This window comes from Alligator sinensis, unplaced genomic scaffold, assembly GCF_000455745.1.
Source record: "Alligator sinensis unplaced genomic scaffold, ASM45574v1 scaffold33_1, whole genome shotgun sequence".
In the NCBI taxonomy this organism is placed as follows: domain Eukaryota; kingdom Metazoa; phylum Chordata; order Crocodylia; family Alligatoridae; genus Alligator; species Alligator sinensis.
In genome coordinates, this window is record NW_005842086.1 from 769478 (window position 1) to 780437 (window position 10960).

At 39.4% G+C, this 10960-nt stretch overlaps 1 long non-coding RNA gene across 1 annotated transcript in view; it reads left to right on the top strand.

The window, feature by feature from the left end:
* LOC102368035 overlaps positions 1-10960 on the top strand; it is a 22103-nt gene that overhangs the window by 9863 nt on the left and 1280 nt on the right. The window contains exons 2-3 of the long non-coding RNA XR_323857.3: positions 9583-9672; positions 10709-10735. This is a non-coding gene — a long non-coding RNA (uncharacterized LOC102368035). The remainder of the gene's footprint in view (positions 1-9582; positions 9673-10708; positions 10736-10960) is intronic.

Below are 10960 nucleotides of genomic sequence, written 5' to 3' on the forward strand. Positions count from 1 at the left end.
AAAATAAAACCAAAGGAAAAAAACCTTAGACTTGGAAGGATGGGTATAGGCCAGTTCTAGGAACTCTAAACTCTTGTTCAGTTCTTCCAACAGCTCAGGTCAATTATTTCCCACTTCCCCAAGTTACAATAAAATATACACAATTATTAATGGCATGCATTTGTCTACAACCTGATTGGGTATATGTTAATGAGAGGAGTTGATCATGAAAACCCCGTCCTCAGCTAAGTGAGGAATTTATGATAAATTCTTAATAACTGTTTAACTAGGATGGCTCAGATGTTATTAGTTAGTTTTCTACTCTTGACAGTGGGTGCTATTTCTTATGGTAATGACTTCAGTCACATTATATGACTAGAATCAAACAATTAGGTCAGTGATTTCTTGTGTACAAGAGCAAAAATATGGAATCTAGCCTTGCAAGCCTGTCTCTCTACAAGTTTACCCAACATTTGTTCCAACCTTTATATAATGAAGGAAGTGTATGAGGTGGAGGCACTTATACCAAGACCAAGACCTCCTTAAAACTGTCTGTCTGCCTGTGTTTGGAGCCGTGTTGTTTTCCCAGAATGCCAGGGGAATGCAGATCTGATAATGAATCCACTTTTTCTAAAAAATTATCCTTTCTGAATATGGTCAGGAAATAGAATTATATAACATGGATTAGCCGTAGGATATAAACAATGGTAGTAATGACAATAAAACCTGGGGAATGGAGGTCAGAAACCATACCGCTTCTCCCTTCAAAGGTAATCTTAAACCACACTAATTCACTCACCCTCTGGCTTAGTGTCTCCTTCCCCTATCTTTCTTTGTGACTGTTCAGTGGTGCAGCTTTAAGAGGAGGGGTGAGGATGCTTTAGGTAATGTCTAGTCCATGATTTGATGTCTTAAACTCCTTGATAGGAAGTGGTAGTTGAGGGCAGACCCACTTTGGGTGCTAAGATCCTCAGTCTCCTGCTCCTTGGGCAAGTGACCTAACCAGCGGACTTTAAAAGGGATTAAAAGTAGGAGAACAAAATAGTTGCTAGTTGCGATTTTTCTTTTAAACTTACATGCGTTACATGTATATCTAGGAATTTCTATTCTTCCCTAAATTATATATGCTTATAATGAAGCCTTCTGAGCATGCTGATATATGCTGAATAGTATTTGAATTACGTTCTTAGGACAATTGCAGTATTATTTGGAAGAAGGAATAGGATCATTCCAGCAGTGTGAAGTCCAGCTCTACTTTGAAGACTTATACAAAGTAATCCTCAGGTTTTATTCCTATTGTTAATCAGTGATTTTAAATGAAATGTGCTCAGTTCATAAAAAAAACAACCTGTTCTTTACCAACCTATAGAGTGAAAAATTCAAGATGGGATTTGGGAGTCAAACCAGATTGCTTTCCATCTTGCACAGTATCATGAATAATAAAGGTTTTGCAGAACAAATTGAATTTTTCTTCTCATTAAAGCATGACAAGGTTGCATTTAACAATTATTATCATTATTTAAATATTTTATATCACAGCAAGAAGATCCTGTTGCAAGTGCAGCTCTCTTTTGCCCCCTGCAGAAAAGAATCCTGCTTTCCAAAATGATATTTGACCCTTGCTATCTGCAGCTATCTCCTACAGCCTTAGAGAGTGTTAGCAGCTGTTCCAAGGAACTTTCCTGTTTTATAATTTTTATAAATTTGTGTTCACAAAGCCTCTGATCACAATATTTCCTTTGAAGTCTGCACTTCCTTTAATTTGTGTTTCTGTTCAGGATTGACCCCTGGTTGGTCAGATATGGATGCTGGAAGTCTCGTTCTAGTTCTGGCTGGTCTGAGGAATTTGTAACTCCTCTTAAAGCTCTTTTCCTGAAAGTCTTGGTTGCTGATTTCAACTGTCTGGTCCTTGGGTGCATAGGCAATGTGTGTGGGGTGGGGAATGAGGGGGCACGTGCCCCCCGAGATTGGCCCTTGCTGGCTGGGGAGTGAAGAGTGCCAGCTAGTGCCCCCCTGAGAAGTGCCAGTGCTTGGCCACTGGTGTACTCCCCCCAGTCATCGATCAGCCACTGGGGGACTCCCCCGATTGGTGATTGGCCACTGGTACCCCCCCACCAGAGTCAGGAGGCACCAATCATGCATACTTGGGTGCGTCTACATGAGACATCTATGATGTAGCAGTAAACATTACACACCTACATGTGCATCCCTATTAGCCTGGAATAAACTAATTTACTCTATACAAGGACAGTACTTTTAAATACTATCTTGCTGCTGAGTAAAAAATTCCACAGTAGCGCATATGTAGACACTACTCCAACTGGCTGGGGCATGAGGGTGCTTCAGTGCAGGAGCTGCCTGCTGGCTAGCTCTGTGTTGAAGCTCTCTCATGTTCCAGCCAGCCTCTCCAAAGCACTGAGGGGAGCAGCCCAGGGCTGGTAGGCTGACCATGCTGAACCCTCTGCCAGCTGGGGCAGCTCCAGCCTAGCTCAATGTGCTGTGGACCTGGATACATGTATAAACATGTACCTGGGAGCAATAATCTCTAGTGTAATAAACACCAGAGTTCATTACATCACATGTGCAGATGTGCCCTTAAGTGTGTATTTACTTAAAGAGTAGCTGGGCAAATATTCATGATCTTGATCCTCCTTTTTCTCATAGCACTTACCGCTTGAGAAGCAAGCATGTACTGACATGAGTTTAATGTCAAACTGCTTATCATTTTTTTTAGATTGTAGTTCAGAGGTAGCCTTTCAGTCTCTGGTGTTGATTCAGTGTAGTCAGGGACTTTAATTACCCTGACATTTACTGGGAGGGCTACGACAATGCACAGAAAATCCAGGACACTTTGGAGAGCATTGGAGACAACTTCATGGTGCAAGTGTTGAGACCAACTAAGGGCTGTGATCTTCTTGACCTACTGTTCACAAACAGGGAAGAATTGGTGGGGATGTAGAAGTGGATGGAAAGTTGGGCAGCAGTGGCCATGGAATGATTCAGTTTAGGATCTTGACAAAAGGAAGCAAGGTAGAGCAGCAGAGTAAGGACCCTGGACTTCATAAAATCAGACTTTGACTCCCACAGGGAACTGATGGGCAGGATCTGCTGGGAGGCCAGTCTGAGGGGGAAAGGAGTCCAGGAGAGCTGGTTGTATTTTAACGAAACTTTACTGGGGCACAGGAACAAACCATCCCAATGTTTTGGAAGAATAGCAAATGTGACAAGCAACCAGCTTGGCTGAGCAGAGAACTCTTCAGTGAGTTTAAACACAAAAAGGAAGCTTATAAGAAGTAGAAGCTTGGACAAACAACTTGGGAGGAGTATAAGAATATTCCTCAAGCATACAGGGATGAAGTCAGGAAGACCAAAGTGGAATTGGAGTTGCAGCTAGCAAGGAACATGAAGAGTATCAAGAAGGCTTTTTACAAGTATGCTAGCAACAAGAGGAATGTCAGAGAAAGTGTGGGCCCCTTACTGAATGGGGGAGGTAACCTAGTGATAGATGATCCATGGAACTGAACAAATGGAACACAAATCCATGGGACTGGATGCAATGCACCCAAGAGTGCTGAGGGAGTTGCTGATGTGATTGCAGAGCCACTGACCATAATCTTTGAAAACTCATTATGGTTGGGGGAGGTTCTGGACAATTAGAAAAAGGCAAATATACTGCTCATCTTTATGAAAGAGAAGGAGAAGGATCTAGGGAACTACAGACCAGTCAGCCTTACCTCAGTCCTCAGAAAAATCATGGATCGGGTCCTCAAAGAATCCAGTTCTAAGCACTTGGAGGAAAAGAAGGTGATTAGGAACAATCAGCATGCATTCACCAAGGGCAAGTTATGTCTGACCAACCCAATTACCTTCTATGATAAGATTACTGGCTCTGTGAATGTGAGGAAAGCAGTGGACATTATATACCTTGACTTTAGCAGGCTTTTGATACCTTCTCCAACAGCATTCTTGTAAGCAATCTGAGGAAGTATGGGTTGGATGAATGGAATGTAATATGTACAGAAAGGTGGCTGGATTGTTGGGCTCAATGGGTATTAATCAATGGCTCAATGTCTAGCTGGCAACTGATAGGAAGTGGAGTGCCCCAGGGGTTGGTCCTAGGACCAGTTTTGTTCAATATCTTCTTTAAAGATCTGTAAGATGGGATGGATTGCACCTTCATTGAATTCACATATGGCACCAAGCTGAGGGATTTAGTACATACACTGGATGGTAGAGCTAGGGGTCAGAGTGACCTAGACAAATTGGAGGATTGGGCCAAAAAAATCTCAGGAGGTTGAGCAAGAACAATTGCAAAGTCCTACACTTAGCACAGAAGAATCCTACAGCCTGGGCACTGCCTGACTAAGCAGCAGGTCTTCAGAAAAGGACCTGGAGATTACAGTGGACAGTAACCTGGATATGAATCAGCAGTGTGCCCTTGTTACCAAGAAGGATAACAGCACACTAGGCTGCATTAGTAAGAGCATTGCCAGCAGATATAGGGAAGCAATTATACTGCTCTATTCTTCACTGGTGAGCCACATCTGGAGTACCCAGTTCAGTTTTTGCCCCCCCTCTATAGAAAGGATGTGGACAAGTTGGAGAGAGTCCAGCAGACAGCAACAAAAATGGTGAGGGGGCTGAAGCCCATGACTTATGAGGAAAAGCTGAGTGAAACAGGTTTATTTGGTTTGGAGAAGAGAAAAGTGAGAGGGGATTTGATAGCAGCCTTTAAATACCTCAAGAGTGATTGCAAAGAGGATGGCTGTTTCAGTGGTGGAAGATGGCAGAACAAGGAGCAATTGTCTCAAGCTGCAGCAAGGAGGTTAAAGTTGGATATAGGAAAAACTTTCTCATTAGGAGGGTGGTAAAGCACTAGAACAGATTACCTAGACAGGTGGTGGAATCTCCATCCTTGGAGGTTTTTAAGGCCTTGCTTGACAAAGCCCTGGCTGGAATGATCTGGTTGGGGATAGTCCTGCTTTGAGCAGGAGGTTGGACTAGATGACTTCCTGAGGTCCCTTCCAACCCTAATTTACTATTATTATATGTTTCTATGATTCTACTCTATTCTCTAGTTCAGTAGTGCTCGACCTCTAGCCCACAGGTCAGATTTGACCCACAGAAACATGTCAACTGGCTTGTCAGGTTCCCACAGGTCCATAAATGTGGCCATGGGGGAGTGGTAGCAGTGTTAACTATTCTCTGTGCTGAAGCAGTTAATACTGCCACCAATCCCCTGCTGCCAAATGTCTACCAGATGCTATGTCCCCGTAGCAACAAGTTACAGAGACTTAGCTTGTCGCTATGGTGACATAGCATCAGCAGGCATGAACTGTGACACCGATGCTACTGCACTGGAGCTCATTGCTGCACCGTAGGGTCAGAAATGACCCAGGAGCCTCCAGGACTGTGCAGTAACAACTGCTTAGTCAGGTGCACGTGTAGATGTGCCCAGTGATCTCGTCCTCATCTATCTATGGTGTTTAACACTTACTTATCATTTATTACTGGAGATATTGATGAATTATTTTCTATGTGTACAATTGGCATTTGCTTGCTTCTTTTTTCAAAGCAATTGCATTTATGGTTAAAACTTTACATTTATCTAAATGCTGTACACTGTCTATATATAGACTCACTTCCATACTATCTGAGCTCTTTGTCTCTTGTAAGGTTTCCATAGGCTTTCTTTCTCTTCTTGTTTTTTCTCAAACAACTTTCCTCTCAGACCCATCTTACTTATGCCTGTGTGGGACAGTCTCATGGTTCTTGAAGCTTCTTCAAATGTACAACCTTCCCTTAACTGATGCGTCACTTTCTCAATTTGTGTGACTTTTTTCTAGAATCACTTACAATCTCTGTATAACCCCTCTTGTCCTTTTTCATTGCTGTAGTCCACTGTCAGTAATTTTCTAATGATGGAAATTCTAAAATACTAAAAATTTGGGATAGCAACATGATCTTGAAAACCTCCTTATAGTTTTTATTTTTGTGTAGAAGAGGCATCTTTTGTAGTTTTCTTCTCCCCCACTTTTTTCTGGGTACAATAAGGCTTGAACTGTGCTAGGTTTCTCTAAAAAGTCAGCAAGGTTGCCATGTGGAAAGCTAGAAGCTATTATGGGCCTCTTTACCAGCTACAGTTAATAATGAGGCTATGTTCCTAACACCATTTACTGTGTCTGCATCCCTTTAGTCATATACAAGAATCTTGTTTAAAATGACTCCACAATGTCTCCAAACTATAATTCTCCTGGTGCTTTTCTATTGTCAGTCCTTACTGGATATGTATGTGTAGGTCATATGTTCCCATAGAACTGTGAATGTTACTCTTGGGTCCTCTCAAATCTATCCACTCCTGGTCCCATGTGGAGTGGTTATATCCAAACATTAAAATATATTTTTTAGTCATTACAGTACAATAAGAGTATGCTTTAAACTGTAGTGTATTACATTCTTTTCAGCTCCTGGAGACCTCATCCTATGCTCCAAAATGGAGGATGACATTTAGCCACATAATATCTGCTTATGTAAGGGTACCTACAGCCTACACAAATTATGCCTTCAGTGACACTCCTGAAACCCTCCTCATGTATAGGCTCATGCAAGTTTAAGCCACATGACATACGTCAGGGCTACAAACATACACACACACAAAAGAATGTAATGCAGTTCCTTATCTTAAGCTGTGTTGGTTCTTCACTTGTAGATGGGAGGGAAAGCAGTAGAACTTTATTTGGTAATAGAAGAAAGGAACTACATAAAACACTATGGGCAGCACTATGGGTGTGTCTACATGAATGGAACAAACCTACTGTGTAAGATGATGACAGAATTGATATTCTCTTGGAAATCCTGACATTTGAAATTTGTTTCCAAAACATGTAAGAATAGAATGGAAATTCCGAAAGAAGAATCTCATTAAAACATCAACTTGTTTTCCTTAAATAATAATGAAACTAATATGCAATATACTATTTTGACCATATTAACATAGTAAAATAATATGTTATCATTAGATAAATTGTATTGGTGTTATCAAAATAAAATGAGACAATCAAAGCAAAATATTTTAATTTTCTCTTGTCAAAAATGTTAGTGAACTGAATATGTTCCTGCAAACATTTCAGCTTCATGTAAACTGCATTTTCCAAGACGGAAGTGCTCTGTCAATTTTTTGGTCAGTTATGGTCATTTTCTCAAGTTCAAATGCAGATTACACTTTAACAGTCTCATATATCCTAAGACTGTCAGATCAACAAGAGGATATAGTCCAAACAGTCCAGAAACAGTATAGCCAAGATATTAATATGCTCTAGCACCATCTAGCTTATTTTCAACATAAATCATATTTGGGTAAATGTATGCTATTCTCTGCAACTTCAAAAGGTTGCTTTTTCTGGTGTTAAATGACACAGGCATCATAATATTTAATGCCTCTATTAATAATATTTGTATTGACTTGAAATCTTGCTGCCAAACTGAACCTTTGTGGATTGAGAGTGTGACTCCTGTGAGGTCAAAAGGCTTATAAAAGGTGGAAATTGGATCAGTTTGTCAAAATTGTGGCTTACTAAAAGAATAAATATAAAGGATGCTTATTTTATACTCTTTCTATACTTAATTTGCAATATTTTGTATTGTGTATTATATTGTGCATAGAGTATCTATTATGCTGTATAAAAATAAAACAAAAAGATTAGAACATATAGCTGCCTATATAAGACTGTAATCCTGAAAATATTCTCTTTAATGCTTATCTTTGTTTCTGCAGTAAAACCCTTTGACTTGAATGAGACTAGTCACAACAGTAAAATTAAACATGCAAATAAACATAGGATCAGGGCCTAAATCTGTTCACTTAGGCCAGGTACAGACATTACACTTTTACTGGTACGAGTGATTGGAAACCAGTCTATATCTGTAACAGAAGTTAGGCACACATAGACTGGTTTAGAAATGGTGGAACGCAGTCTAAGATAGGCAACCTGCATGCCTCCGCCTCCACACCAAGGTGCGTTCTGTTTGCTACCAATCTAAACTCTGTTCTTTACAGAAAACTGCATAACTTAGTTCAATTCCGCTTCAGCCTTATTGAATTACTGTTCTGAGCCTTGACAATTTAAGGATAAAAAAGTTTTTTGTAGACCATGATATATCTATATTCATGTTTCTGGCCACAGATATGAGAATAGATGTTTGTCAGAAAACTTATTTCTGTCCAGCAACCTAAAGAAACAAAGCAACAGAAGTAGCAACAGGCTCCATAACTGTGCTTCACCCAATGCAAGGAAACCTGCATTTCCTGTGGTAATAGGAATCCAAGTTATTGTGGTCGTTTTTTTTTCTCTTTTGTGACTTGATTTTCAGTATATTTTGAGATTCCTGTTGACATTTTGCTTTTGTTTGAGTTTAATTTCAACTGATTGTGAGACTTCAGTGGGATTCAGAACAGAAGCAAACCTTTTTTTGTGAAGTAAGCCAATACAGGTATATTTTTTACTTCCAAAAAATGGTGCTCCAAAAAGTCAATGAACATATGAAACAATGAAAATACGCTCTGGATTCTTCCCCTAAGTTGACTGTGGTAGCATTCAGCACATTAGATCAACTATAGCACATTATATTTCAAAACTTCTTAATATATTCCACAGCTCCCCTAGATATTGCATTGCATAGGTATCCATCATTATTCTGAAACTTCAGAAACCAGAAAAGTCAATGCTAGAATTAAGCGGTTCAGAGGAGGATTAGGCAAATCCTGGCAGAACATGTCCATCAGTGGATATTGAACATGATAGCTATGTCTCTGACCTCCAAATTAAAACTTCCCGGGCCTCTAAATGTTCCCAGCTATAAGGGAAAGGGGAAATGGGACATGTCAGTCTGGCTAGCCCTGCATAAACTCTCCTGCTGAGCATCCACTTTGTGCCACTGTGAAATACAGAATATTGGGGTACGTAGACCTGTGGTATAACTTAGTATAACCTATGGGCGTGTCTACATGAGATGCTTTAATGCACATGAGCCTAAGTGAATTAAAGGCATGGGTCTACATGTGCACACCCTTTACGTGCATTAATTTAGGCATGATTAGTTAAAGCGCATTGACGCACACGTAGACGTGACCCAGCAGTAACTTTTGTGCTAGGTCTGCCCAGCAGTAGGGCTCCTGGCTGGCCTCCTCTTCTGGCTTCAATTTGGGATTAAAGTTACTCCCAAGTGCCAGCAGCTATGTGGTCAGAGGCCAGAGCTCCCCCCAGTAGCCACAGGGACTGGAGAGACTTGGGACTAACTTTAGTGCGAAGTCCCTGAGGGTGTAGACCCCTGCCGAAAATCACTGCTTAATACACATTAAATTTTGTCATGCTTATTTGCATTTGTAGCTGTGCCCTATCAGGACCTGGTCAGTAATGTTTCTTCATTTGTTATCTACTGTTCAAAGTAATTGTAGTTTTATATATAGATACCACACTCAGAAACACCCTGAAAACTACAATAATATATTTTCTTCTTTACTCTACCTCCATATATGGCCGGTGTTATACATTATTATGGTTAAATCATGTGTCTTAGAATATTTTTTCTCTTTAAATCTTCCAGAATAATATTATTACATGAGATCTCTGCTGCTTTATATATTTTACCAAAGAATGTTTGAAAATGTGATGCTTTACAGTCAACACAAACAGGGTAAGCAAAAAGACCGAAATTCTACTATTTTAAAAATCCCATGATTTTTTAACCCGTGATTTTGTAAACCTTATTTGACTTCTCTTTTAAGCATTTAGGGTGGGTAGTACAGTAACTCATGTTGTCTGCATCCTCATATGCAGAATCATATAAGGTATCTGATAAAGATGTGTGAATGAAATTGTTGTGGAAACACTCCATTAAATGAAAGATTCTTGCCTAGATAACATAGTAAACAAAATGTTCAAAAATACTGGTACATATTTTTGAGGGTTTCTCTTATTTATTTTTTTTTTATTTTGTTTTAATTAAAATATTTTTAAAATCCAGTTTTACAACTGCTTACACCACAAAATATAAACAATATTTGAACCATATAAAATTATTTTTTTCAATTAAAAATATCATCATACTTCATTATCTGAGAACTTTAGCCCAGTTCTAATAATGATGTGTGTCTTGAAATCCTTTCAGGGGTGCCATGGGGTACCATACAGAGTTAGCACAATTAGGTGTAATAAACACAAAGATTTCAAATAGGAATTCATAGTATTATCAACATTCTGTCCTGTTGCAGTCCTTATGAGTTCTTTGCAACAGAAGAATTGCTGTATTATTTTCCTGCAGTCAAAAAATGAGTGAAAACTAAGAGCTGGCATTTTCCAAGAGCTGGTGCCTTGAGTCTAAAAAGACTGAGATATATATCTGAATAACTCAGATCTGAATCTGGCCCACAAATGTTATGCTGTGCTATTGTCCTTAAAAAAACAAAACCAACATTTAAGCCAACTCCACTTACCTCTGGAAAGTTTAATGTAAATTATTTAACATGTGCAATGCATGCATTCATAGGACTCTTTTCTTTCGCTCTCTTCTTATCCTAAGCAGATAAATAGCTGCAGTCTAAAAAGAGAGAGAAAAAGAGAATCTTATTACTGCCAGTGTATAAACCCTCCCCATTTGTAACACTGTCTTTGCCTTTATAGTTTATTTTTACATTCCCAAATTTCCTGAATACTATATCTTCTTTCTATAGATTCCCCCATGCATCCACTTCTCTTAGGTAAGTTGACTACTACACTTCTGCTTCTGACCACCAGTTGTGATTCATTGATAGGTATTGTAGGAAGTCTAAAGCTGAAAAAACTCAAAAATGTTCAGCTGACAGTACTCTACTACACTGCAGCAATAAGGTACCTTCTAGTTTTCTCCATTTAATTCATTTTTAACTAATATATTGTGTAACAGAACAATTCTATCTTATTCTCTGGGAACTCATTCTCTTTCC